The sequence below is a fragment of the Canis lupus genome, chromosome 27, assembly GCF_011100685.1.
Source record: "Canis lupus familiaris isolate Mischka breed German Shepherd chromosome 27, alternate assembly UU_Cfam_GSD_1.0, whole genome shotgun sequence".
In the NCBI taxonomy this organism is placed as follows: domain Eukaryota; kingdom Metazoa; phylum Chordata; class Mammalia; order Carnivora; family Canidae; genus Canis; species Canis lupus.
Window position 1 is genome coordinate 7257333 of NC_049248.1, and position 12011 is coordinate 7269343.

Genomic DNA, 12011 nt, shown 5'->3' on the forward strand with positions numbered 1-12011 from the left:
TGAGAGCAAAACCCATTCCAGGCTTGCCACATCAAGTATCACAAGCGGTAAGCCGGGCATGCACGGAAGCAGCCACAGGACACCCCAATGACAAGTGAAGAGCCGGCCTAAGGGTGGTCCCTGGCTTTGGATCACCCTCCAAACAAGCCCTTCCAGCCCCGGGACAGAGGACACCCCTTCTTCCCCAGGGGCTGAGACCAGTCCTGATCTTCCTCCCCCAACTCAGCCAGTCCTGCTCCCAAAAGACCAGACCTTTCCCTGCAAGCGGGGCCAACAGGTATCTCGAAGGTCCGCTGGGAAGGTGGCCGCACGACAGCGCCACCGGCCTAGGCCATGCTCCCAGCAGCTGAGGCCGACCCGGACGCTGCGCCTCTGGCCTGTCCCGCTGCTAAGTGACCCAGGGGCTGCACGCCCGCGGCCAGGGGAGATAAAGCCCAGTGGTGACGTCCACCAACCCCCTCCTTCCCCACCACAATAGCCCTGGGCCGCCACCGCAGGGATTGGCCTCCTGCTAATTACTAACAGGAAACAATGAACGGAAACGGTATTAGGAATACCTCCAAGCCGATAAGGCTTTGAAAAGTTTGGTGGGAGACCTCGGACAGCTGCCATAATGAGGGGCCTCGGCCTCCCCACGCCCCCCCGCACCCCAACCCTGGTCCTCCCCACGCAGAGACGTCCACACGCAGGGGATGACCGGGAAGGCTGGCTGTCCCCGGGGCAGGGGGAGAACCCGGACCCCCTCCAACGGCTCCTGGATCCGGCTTCCAAGGCCAGACACCGGGGAAGTTTGGAAAAACACCTCAACCTGAGCCAAATTAGCCGCTGTGTTTGCAGAGAGAAGAGAAATAATGCTTCCTGCCCATGCTGAGGTATGAATGATGCAGTCCTGGCCCTGACGAAAACAGGCCCTCCGCGTCCTGGTGGCCATTCGCCGCCGACTCCGTGAGGGGCCTGCTCCCAAGCCCAGGCCTTTGGAAAATGATGGCCCGGCGGGCTTCGTTCTCGTCCTCCCCGCAGACGCTTCCTCCCGCTGCTGGTGCCTGACTCCTCCTGGCCTCCCGCACACCCCCCCACACACCGCCGCCCCACGCGCACGTGCACATACCAGACAGCCACCACACCCCACATGCACATACACATATGTGCATACCGCATATACACATATCACGTGCACGTATTTACACACACCACACCGCACGTGACACACCACATGCATAGCCACACATCACATACATACCACGTACACTACCTACACCACACACACATCACACACTCACACCATGTACACCACACGTGCACACACACCACATACATGCCTATCACACACATACCACATATATGCACATGCCACATACATACGCACTACATGCACATACCACATGTACCACACATACCACATATGCCACCCATACACATAGAGCATACACACAACACATACACCACACCCATACCCACATGACATCACATACACACTGCATACATACACTACCCACACCACACAAACACACATACCACCATATGCATATACACACAGCACACATACAACAAACATACACACATCATACACATACACCACATTACCACATACATACACGCACCCCACAGAATGCACACATAGCACATGCACATACACATACCATCCATACATATCACACACGCCATACACATATACACCACACACGCACACGCCACGCACACACACGCTATATGCACACATATATCATACATACCACACCACACATACCAGACATACCACACCCACATGTACCACACACTACATACATTACCCATACTTCACAAACACCCACACAACACCACACACAACACCACATGCACATATATACACATACCACATACATACATGTGCCACATACATACCACACACACATATACACCAATCTCCCATTTGTAAGAGCCTAATCTGCTAAACTCATTCCTGCTAAAAGAGGTAGCTGATAAAATAGAGGAGGAAGGTGACTCTCTCAGGGTGGGGATCCAGGCACTGTGACAGGCCGACTCAGAAACACTCAACAAAGGAGGCCCACCTCACTGCTTCTCATGTGTGGTTACCACTTACCCTAAGACTCTGGGGACCACCCATCCCCAAACACCCCCCTCCCCACACACGTGCCTCACACTCCACCACTCCCTCTACCACCCAGGAGAGGAGGATGAATGTTCCTGAGGAAGAAAATGGTGGTAGAGGTAGAATTCGTATGATAGAGTGGAAAAGATACTGAAGGATTTCCACTTCCAGCTGGGTTTTTTTTTTTTTTTTTTTTTTTTTTGGCTAGATAAACCTGGAAATCTGCCCACTGTGAAATATCTTTAAACATTGTGTTACATATGACAAATACTTTTTTAAAAATATTTTATTTACTCATGAGAAACACAGAGGGGGGGCAGATACAGGAGAAGCAGGCTCCACACAAGGACCCTGATGCAGGACTTGATCCCAGAACCCCAGATCACACCCTGAACCAAAGGCAGATGCTGAACCACTGAGCCACCCAGACATCCAGAAAAATACTTTTTAAAAAAATATTTATTTATTTATTCATGAGAGACACACAGAGAGAGGCAGAGACACAGGCAGAGGGAGAAGCAGGCTCCATGCAGGGAGCCTGATGTAGAACTCGATCCCAGGACCCCAGGATCATGAGCCGAAGGCAGGTGCTCAACCACTGAGCCACCCAGGCGCCTCCAAATACTTTTTAAACACACAGCTAACCTGGGAGCAGAATAATGGATATCTCCAAAGATCAAGGATCCCCATGAGCAGGAAATGGTACCAGTCTACAAGGTTAGTGAGTCCAGGTACCATCCAGGCTTGAGGCTAAGCTCTGCAAGAATACAAAATGAGGGATCCCTGGGTGGCACAGCGGTTTAGCGCCTGCCTTTGGCCCAGGGCGCGATCCTGGAGACCCGGGATCGAATCCCACGTCGGGCCCCCAGTGCATGGCTGCTTCTCCCTCTGCCTGTGTCTCTGCCTCTCTCTCTCTCTCTCTCTCTCTCTCTCTCTCTCTGTGTGACTATCATAAATAAATAAAAAATTAAAAAAAAAAAAAAAAAAAGAATACAAAATGAGGCTCTGGGCCTGACCCAGGTAGAGCTCTGGGCAAGACCCCGGCATAAAACTGATATTTGAAAGGGAATCTTCCAAAGGATGGATCAGGAAAAGTCCCTGCCACCAACATGGAAAAGGATCTTGTCTATCTCCATTGGTTTTAGTGATGGGAAAATAAAGTCTTTCTCCAGAATCTGTAGCCATGGGCCCACACTCATGGAGTTTTTGGGTTCAAATTGTCATCACCACACAGTCCTGGAACTCCCGAGTTGAGAAGTTGACACAGAAGTAAGTCTTGGACCAATACCAGGGGCTCCCAGCAGAAACAAATAAATTAAATCTATCTAAAAATATAATCCTTTTCCCAGGTCCCATACGATATCCAGAGATAAAGCTCTCCAGAGGATTAACTCAAAATCACAACTGTTAAAACACTTGAGAAAACAATCCACCATGAGCAAGAATAGACAGTCACAACCAAAAGCAGGATTAGATCCACCAAGAACCTCAGATAATAAAATGATCAAACAGAGATGGAAAAAATCAAAGTGGTTAAAACTGTCATAGGCTAAAGATCAGGAATTGAACACATAAAGGAATCAAATTTGATACGAAGACAAAAGGAAGATTTGAGAAAGAACTTTTAGAAATGAGAATACATAGTAGATTCACTGAAAAATCAAAATACATTTCTGAAGAAAAAAACTGATGGAAGATAGAGCTGAGAAAATTATTCAAAAAGACAAATAGATGAACAAATGAGAGATGGGTTAAGAAACATAATAGAAAAAAAAAAAGAAGCATAATAGAATAAGAAAATCCAGAGAAGTGCTGAGAAACTGTCCTTTGGTATAGATGTCTATATGTCACGCCTTAGCTTGAATGCACCGCAGAAGCCAGTCCTGAGAGTGTTAGTGCAGATAATGTATCTGGGGAAAAAGAAACACCAGCAGGGAAGTGGGGACGTGACATGAGGAAGGGAGGCCAGGCAATAAAAGATATTTATTGAACAGCCATCATGTGGGCCATTTAACTTAATCCTGTGATAAAAGTATGGAGAAAGGGTGAGTCTCATGCTCAGAATTATCCCACTCCTGGATCAAGAGAGCAGGGGTATTTGTACACCTACCCACATCACTAATTGTCAGGGGCTGCTCCTGGATGGTATTAACCCCCCAGATTTGTGGCCCTCAGGCACAGTGGTGCAGACACTGGTGGGCTAGAAGAATCACACAAAGTTCAGGAGAGGCACTGCAGCATCTGTCCTGCCTAATTAAATTATCATTCAGAGTTAGCGGAAAGCAGAAACATTTTTCAGAAAAATGACAGTGTGTTTAACATTAGGTGACCTTTCTGAGAGAACTACTAAAGAAAGTGCTTCAGGAGGAAGGAAATTAAACCCAGAAAGAAAATGTCAGAAAAAAAAAAAAAGAAAGAAAGAAAAAGAAAATGTCAGAAAAAAGGCAAATCAAGAAACTGGTAATACAGAGGTATATCTGAGCAGGCAGTGATTGCATAAAACATTAACAATAACAACGATTACTTAAAGAGTTAAAAAAAAAAAAAAAAAAACGATAGAACCAAACTACCAGATAGCAATAGCACCTAAGACAAGGAGTGGGTGATGGGAGTGAAAGCATATCAAGATCCTTGAATTGCTCAGGAGACAGAAAGGGATAATAACTGTAGGCTTGGTTAAGGCTACCATGCATACTGGAATTTTAAGAGAGGCTACTAAAAATAGAATTAAATGTAAGTTTTCCAAACCAAGGAGGAAAAAACAGGAAATAAAACTAGATTGACCGGGGTGGGGGGGTGGGGGGACACATGAAAAGGGCAGGGCAAACAGCATGAATTAAGATAGCACAAAACATCCAAACATGGTTAATTAGCAGTAAAGAGAAGGATTATCATATTGGATTTTTTTTTAAAGGTTCACAACTCAGCAACATTCAAAAGACCTAAACCATAAAGACACAAAGACAGCAAGAAAAAAAGGCAAAAGATCATTGGTAACCAAGAGAAAGCTGGCTATACTACCATCAGGCAAAATTGACCTAGGATAAAAGTCATCTTTAGACATAAAGAGTATAAAAAGTTGGTAAAAAGTTGGTAAAAAGTTGAACTCATCAGGAAGAGATAATAATTATAGATTCACGTGCACTTCATAATATAAGCTCCAAATGCATTTTTTTAAATTATTGAATTATAAGGCAAAGTGAAAAAAAGCTTCAGGTAAAAGTAAACAATATTCACTTATACAAAACAAGTAATCAAAAACATCTTAGTAAGGGGCACCTGGATGGCTCAGTAAGTTAAGTGTCTGACCTTTGGTTTCAGCTCAGGTCATGATTTCAGGGTCATATCAGCCCCACATCTGGCTCTGTGCTCAGTGCAGAATCTGCTTATGATTCTCTGTCTCTCTGTCTCTCTCCCCTGCCCCGCACTGTCTGCCTCTCCTGCTCGTGTTCTCTCACATGTGCACTCTAAAATACATAAATTTTTTTAAATTCTTAGTAAACTGCTAAAAGAAGGGAATATTCTTGACCTAAGAAAGATAGTAAACTTCACAATTATGATACATTATAAGCCACTTTCCCTTTAACAACTGGAATATAAAGATGCCCAGTATCATTACTGCTTTCAACATTGGATCAGACGTTCAGGCCAGTACACTAAAAGAACTCAAGGATATATATGACTTTGAAGGGAAGAAGCAAAATAGTTATTATTTGAAGACATCACTGTCTGCATAGAAAAATTCCAAAGAGGACACCTGGGTGGCTCAGTGTTTGAGCATCTGCCTTCAGCTAAGGTCTTGATACTGGGGTCCTGGGATCGAGTTCTGCATCAGGCTCCCTGCATTTTCTCCCTCTGCCTATGTCTCTACCTCTCTCTGTGTGTCTCTCATGAATAAATAAAATCTAAAAAAAAAAAAAAAGAATTCAGCAGTTTGCTGAAACAAGATGAATTTTCAAAACCTATTATGTTCCAATATAATTATAAAATGGAATTTTTAAAATGACTCTATCAGGAAAACAAACACTGTAAGGCACTTAAGAATGAATTCCAGGAAAAAAAATGAATGAATTCCAGGGGCACTTGGCCAATTGGTGGAGGATGCTACTCTCATGCAACTCTTAATCCCTAGGTCATGAGGTGAAGCCCCACGTTGGGTGTAGAGATTACTAAAAAAAAAAATAAACTTTTTAAAAAAAAAAAGAAAAACTAAAAAAAACTTTGAAAGAAAATAAAAGTAAACAATATAAGAAATAGATTGTTATTTTAAAAAAAGAAATTCCATAAAATATGTACCTTTATGCAGAAAATCATAAACTGTGTTACAAGACATAAAAGAAAAGGCAACAGGGAGACACACTGTGTTCATACTTATTAAGTCACAATAATGTAAAGATACCAGTTATCCTCAAATGAGTCTGTAAATTAAATGCAATTCCAATCAAAATGCAGCAAGATTTTTCATGAAATTGTACAAGCTGATCAAAATCCATATGGAAAGGAAAGATTAAGAATAATTCAGACAACTTCAAATTTAAAATTGTCAATAGTAAAAGAATAGGCTGGTATCAAAAAGATAAGATATAACAGGAGTTGGCGAGAATGAGGAGAGAGGAGACCCCTCCTGTGCTGTTGGTGGGAATGTAAATTGGTGCAACCACTATGGAAAACAGCAGAGAAGTTCTTCAAAAACCTATTAAAAAAGGGGGGGGGGGGAAGAAATACCATATGATCCAGCAATCTCACTTGTAGGCATTTATTTGAAGGAAATGAAAACACAAATTCAAAAATAGATATGCGTATTCATTGCATCATTATTTACAATAGTCAAACCATGGAAGCAATCTAGTGTCCACTGATGAATGAATGGATAAAGAAGATGTGATATATATACACAAAGGAATATTTCTCATCCATGAGAGAGAAGGAAACCCTGTCTGTGACAGGGCATTATGCCAAGTGACATAAATCAGAGAAAGACAAATACTTTATGATCTCACATATGGATTCTAAAAGAAAACCTAATTTAAAAAGCAAGCTCAGGGGCACCTATGTGGCTCAGTCAGTTAAATGTCTGCCTTCGGCTCAGGTCATGATCCCAGGGTCCTGGGATCTAGCCCCACGTTTGGGCTCCCTGCTCAGCAGGGAGTCTGCTTCCCCCTCTCGGTCTGCTCCTCTCCCTGATCATGCTCACATGCTCTCTCTCTTTTTCTCTCTCTCTCTCTTAAATAAATAAATAAAATCTTAAAAAAAAAAAAAAAGGCAATCTGATAGATACAGAGAACAGACTGGTGATAGCCAGGTACAAAAGATGGGGGTGGGCAAAATGGGTGAAAGAGATCAAAAGATTTGAGTTTCCAGTTATTAAAAAATCATTAAGTCAAGGGGTATAATGTACAACATGGTGATTATAGTTAAGAATAGTGTATTGGGGGGACACCTGGGTGGCTCAATGGTTTAGCACCTGCCTTCAGCTCAGGGCATGATCCTGGAGTCCCAGGATCAAGTCCCACATCAGGCTCCCTGCATGGAGCCTGCTTCTCCCTCTGCCTGTGTCTCTGCCTCTCTCTCTCTCTCTGTCTCTCATGAATAAATAAATAAAATCAAAAAAAAAAAAAAGGAATACTGTATTGGATATTTGAAAGTTGCTGAAAGGGTAGATCTTAAAAGTTCTCATCACCAGAAAAAAAAAAAAATTGTAACTATGGGCAATGTCAGATGTTAACTAGACTTATTGTGGTGATCATGTCATAATATATACAAATATCAAATCATTATATTGCATACTAGAACTAATATAATTGTATATGTCAATTATTTCTCAATTCTTTTTTTTTTTTTCTCAATTCTTTTAAAGTAAAAAAAAAAAAAAAGAAATAGACAAACGACCCAGGGGCACTCAGCAAGTAATACAGAAAGACAATTCACAGGAAAGGAAGAAACCCGTTTGGCCAGTAAACAGATGAAAAATCATTCAACACCGCTGGTCATCAGGAAAATCCAAAATAATACCACAATTAGTTATCTACCCATCAGATTGGCAAGGATGTGAGGCTACTGGAACTCCTATTTGCTGTTGTTAGGACAAATGGTGTATCACTTTGGAGAGAAATGTGGAAATAGCTATTATATTTAAAGATGCTCTCCCCTGTGACCCAGCAATTATACTCCTAAGCATATCCCCCGGAGAAACTTTCATCCAAGTGCACAAAGCAACTTGCACAGAATGCTTCCCTGCATCACTGAATGTAATCACAAAAATGTGTAAACAACCTAAACACACTTTAACAGCATGAATAAATAAACTGTGGTACATTCATCCTATGAAATGCCAAACAGCAGTCAACATCTTGATCTCAGGGATTCCTGGGTGGCGCAGCAGTTTAGCGCCTGCCTTCGGCCCGGGGCGTGATCCTGGCATCCCAGGATTGAGTCTCATGTCGGGCTCCCTGCATGGAGCCTGCTTCTCCCTCTGCCTGTGTCTCTGCCTCTGTGTGTCTCTCATGAATAAAAAAATAAAATCTTTAAAAAAAAAAAAAGAAAGAAAGAAAACAAAAATCTTGATCTCAGCTTAAGTCTTGACCTCAAGGTTGTGAGTTCAGCCCCATATCGGGGTCCACGCTGGGTGTGGAGCCTACTTTAAAAAAAATTATCTAGGCTGCGTGTACCAACATGTATAAATTCCAAAATAATGGTGAGCAAGAAATAAAAGCAGATATCCAAGGATCTCTACAGGATGATGACATATATGTAAAACTAAAGACCATGTAAAATAAAACTGTATACTATTGCTTATAAATATGTTTAATCACCAGTAAAGTACACATACATATTTATGGTGTGTTAACCAGTAAATTCAGGGTAGTGGCTGCGTCTAGGGAGAACAAAGATGGGATCCAGAGAGCAATACGTAAAGGGCTGTCCCTCTTTGTATATGTTTTATTTATTTAATCATTTCAAAAATATGAGACAAGTATGGAGCCATGTAGAGATCAAACCAAGCTGGCTGTATTATCAATGTATCCATTCTACTATATTATCCTTTCCAGTTTTCTGTATGGTTGAAATTTGCATTTCAAAGATAAAGCCCTGGGAGCCTGGGTGGCTCAGTCAGTTAAGAATCTGCCTTGGGGCAGCCCCTGTGGCCCAGCGGTTTAGCGCCGCCTGCAGCCCAGGGCGTGATCCTGGAGACCCGGAATCGAGTCCCGTGTTGGACTCCCTGCATGGAGCCTGCTTCTCCCTCTGCCTGTGTCTCCGCCTCTCTCTCTCTGTGTGTGTGTCTCTATGAATAAATAAATAAAATCTTAAAAAAAAAAAAAAGAATCTGCCTTCAGCTCAGGTCATGATCTGGGGTCCTGGGATCAAGCCCCTTATCAGGCTACCTGCTCAGTGGCGAGTCTGCTTCTCCCTCTCCCTTTGCCTCTCCCCCTGCTTGTGTGCTCTCTCTCTCTCAAATAAATAAATAACTTTTAAAAAAAATTCTTTTAAAAAAATAAAATAAAAAGATAAAGCCCTGAAGCCAGGAACCTTGGCATGTGGCTTTGCCCTTACAAGCAGCACAGTGACTGGCATCCTTGTACACACATTTTTGCACATGTGGCCTATTACCTTAAAAAAAATTCATAGCAGTAAAAAAAAAAATTGCTGGGTCAAAAGGCACAAAAATTGTTAAGATTTTTATGTATTCTGCCAAAAATTATACTAATTTACCCTTTCAAAACATCTTATTATTATTATTATGATCTGAATATATGTCCCCCAATATTCATATGTTGAAGCCCTCCCTACCACTGTGATGATATTGGGAGGTGGGCCCTTCAGTAGTTAGGGTTAAATGAGACCATGAAGTTGGGGCCCTTGATGACATTAGTGCTTATAAGAGAAGAAGAAGAGACACCTGAGTTTTCTCTCTCTGACATGTAAGGACACAGTGAGAAGGCAACTGCAAGACAGGATGCAGACCCTCACCAAGAACTGAATCCACTGGCAGCCTGATCTTGGACTTTCAGCCTCCAGAACCATGAGAAATAAGTATCTGTTGTTAAGGCCACCCACTCTGTTGGATTTTGTTATATCAAAGTACCATTAAAGAGTCAGGAGCCCGGGGCACTTAGGTGGCTCAGTTGATTAAGCGTCACACTCTTGATTTCAGCTCAGGTCACCATCTCAAGATTGTGAGATCGAGCCCCTCATCAGGCTCTGCACTCAGCAAGGAGTCTGCTTGGGGTTCTCTCTCTCCCTCTTCCTCTGCCCCTCCCACCACTCTAAAAAAATAAATAAAATCTTTTTTAAAAAAGTCAGTAACCTGAGCTAAGGCAATTCTTTTTTATTATTTGGTCATTTAACTGGCAAAAATTGGTATAAGATTATTGTTTTAACATTATTCCTTCATTTTGGGGAAATATTCTTTCTTTTTTAAAAAGATTTTATTTATTTGAGAGAGAGAGAGCATGAGCAGAGGGTGAGGGGCAGAGGGAAAGAGAGAAGCAGACTCCCTGCTAAGTGCCATGCAGGGCTTGATCCCAGGACCCCAGGATCATGACCTGAGCAAGGCAGACAATGCTTAACCAGCCTTCTCAGGTACCCCAGGAAATATTTTCTAATATTCTTCATTTGTATTTCCTCCTTTGTGAATTTCTTGCGTCTTCAGCTCATTTTCAACTGAGTTGTTTGTCTTCTTGCTGATTTATTTAAGCTCTTTGTAGAGTAAGAATATTATTCTTGTTCTCATTAAATATTATGTTTAATGGTTTTTTGGTGGGGGAAGGGGGTGCTAGGTAACATAGTTCCAAAGTAAAAGTATAAAACAAAGTGTTGGAAAGGCTGCACCGTGAAAAATCAAACCTCCCTTCTTGCCAGTTGGATGATAATTGTCACTCTTTGCTGTGAACTGAGGGACTTTAGGACATGGGATTTTCGTTACTTAAAACCGGGACAGTTCTCACCAAACTGGGACAGTTGGTCACCTTACCAGCCCCATAGTTTCCTTCTCTGAGGCATTACTGCTACCAGTGACTTCGGTAGCCAAGAAATTCCAAAAATAGGACAAAGTTGTAAACATCTATCTTCTGGGGCACCTGGGTGGCTCAGTGGTTGAGCATTACCTTTGGCTAAGGTCATGATCCCAAGGTCTTGGAATCAAGTCCCACATCGGGAGCCTGCTTCTTCCTCTGCCTATATCTCTGCCTCTCCCTCTGTATCTCTCATGAATAAACAAATAAATAAATCTAGGGAAAAAAACACATTTATCTTCCAATCTTTCATGGGTACTATAATCTTAGTCCGCAAATGTGCATTCACAAGATATGCCACATCATTTTATTTTCTATAAATCAAGTTAAATGCAATGTTCTTTACAGGCAGGGTGATGTGAGAATCCAGGGGGTGCCATATGCTCAGAAAGCAAAGTCAAGGTTCTCAGATCTTAGCCCATCCCCTTGCACTTCCTCCTTCACAAGCCCACACAATCCCTTTAAAGACTAGCAGCCCAGCAACTTCCAGGCACTGTTAGCATGACCTCTGACTCCCCTGGCTACTGCTTAGCTCCGTCCTGAACCCCAAGTGTAGGCAAGGCAGGAGCAGCCATAGTGCAGGGACAGCAGCAGGGGAAGGTGGCAGGGTGAGCTCTAAAGCCCCTCCCTCCTCCCTTTCTGGAGGACACTCCTTCTGGGGCCTCATGCCCCCAGTCCGGCACACTTAACTGCCTCCTGAGCGCCCTCACTGTGCACCTGCCCACACTGGCGTCACTCCTAGACACCTCCTGTGCTCAGCTCACTCAGTCCCACTGACCGAAAGACCTTCCTCTCATCCCACTCCTCTTGCCTGCTATAGTCCTTCCACATCCCTCCCCTGGGGAGAAAGGATTTGTCATTTGGTGAACACCTCCCTAGTGCGGGCACTCTGCTTGGTGCTTCATACACAC

At 43.0% G+C, this 12011-nt stretch overlaps 1 protein-coding gene across 1 annotated transcript in view; it reads right to left on the bottom strand.

Moving 5' to 3' along the window:
* The window catches only part of VWF (von Willebrand factor), a 138067-nt gene extending 137711 nt beyond the window's left edge, over positions 1-356 (bottom strand). The window contains 1 exon segment of the mRNA NM_001002932.1: positions 253-356. The gene's annotated coding sequence lies outside the window, so the exon portion shown is untranslated.
* Positions 357-12011: the final 11655 nt, after the last annotated feature.